Below are 1,460 nucleotides of genomic sequence, written 5' to 3' on the forward strand. Positions count from 1 at the left end.
AGGTCCTACCTTTACAGGTTTATGATCGTTATAAGTAGGAGGCGGGGCCACAGGTCCTACCTTTACAGGTGTATGATTTTTATAAGTAGGAGGCGGGGACATAGGTCCTACCTTAACAGGTTTATGATCATTATAAGTAGGAGGCAGGGCCATAGGTCCTACCTTTACCTTTACAGGTGTATGATTTTTATAAGTAGGAGGCGGGGACATAGGTCCTACCTTAACAGGTTTATGACCATTAGAAGTGGGAGGCGGGGCCATAGGTCCTACCTTTACAGGTTTATGATCATTAGAAGTAGGAGGCGGGGCCATAGGTCCTACCTTTACAGGTTTATGATCATTAGAAGTAGGAGGCGGGGCCATAGGTCCTACCTTTACAGGTTTATGATCTTTAGAAGTAGGAGGCGGGGCCATAGGTTCTACCTTTACAGGATTATGATCATTATACAGGTAGGAGGCGGGGCCATCGGTCCTACCTTTACAGGTTTGTGATCGTAGGAGGTGGGGCCATAGGTCCTACCTTTACAAGTTTATGATCTTTTTATAGGTAGGAGGCGGGGCCATGAGCCGTAACTTTACAGGTTTGTGATTGTTTATATGAAACCACTTTGATCAGACGTAACTTTAAAGTCATTTTCTTTAAATGTTTCCACATCGAACGGTACTTGAAACTGACCCACGTTTGTAGAACAAAGAGGTTAGTAAAGACTGAATCCACACCTGAAAGGTGAGCTGATGAATGGGATTCCTCTGAACTATCCTGATCAGTTTAATCTGTAGCTCCTCTCAGACACGACTTCTATAAATGTGTTTTTAGCAGGTGTTTCTCTTTATGTTTACAGGTGTAGGGTCATTATATCTGGCTAAGCTTTTAATCCTGATTAACAGCTCACCTTTCAGGTGTGTTCAGGAGGCAGAAACAGAAAAAGAAGCAGCAGACAGAAACAAGAGAAGAAAGATAAATTACCAGAGCGACCCCTCAGCCAACACCAAGCAGGGGGCGGGTCTCAGCAGCTCCAGCAACCACAGCCATTGGTCAGAAAGGCCTGACATGCAGAGGGAGGGGGAGGGGCTAAACTGCAAGAGGATGAAGAGAAGGAGGAAGCAGAAACAAGAACACCTGTGAGTTGAAGTAGCAGCAGCAGCAGAAGAAGAAGAACAGAGTTTAGAGACACATCACGCTAGTAGTAATCACACACATGCTGACACACAGTGGAACCACAGGTGATCCTCCCAGTGGAACCACAGGTGATCCTCCCAGTGGAACCACAGGTGATCCTCTCAGTGGAACCACAGGTGATCCTCCCAGTGGAACCACAGGTGATCCTCTCAGTGGAACCACAGGTGATCCTCCCTATTAGCTCCAGTGACTGAGACTGTTCAGCTGTTACAGTAGTTCCTGTCGTCTCTTAGACTTTTATCTTTGATGAAATAAAACACCTGGCTGGACGTCCTCCAGG

This window comes from Austrofundulus limnaeus, unplaced genomic scaffold (assembly GCF_001266775.1).
Source record: "Austrofundulus limnaeus strain Quisiro unplaced genomic scaffold, Austrofundulus_limnaeus-1.0 Scaffold1785, whole genome shotgun sequence".
NCBI lineage: Eukaryota > Metazoa > Chordata > Actinopteri > Cyprinodontiformes > Rivulidae > Austrofundulus > Austrofundulus limnaeus.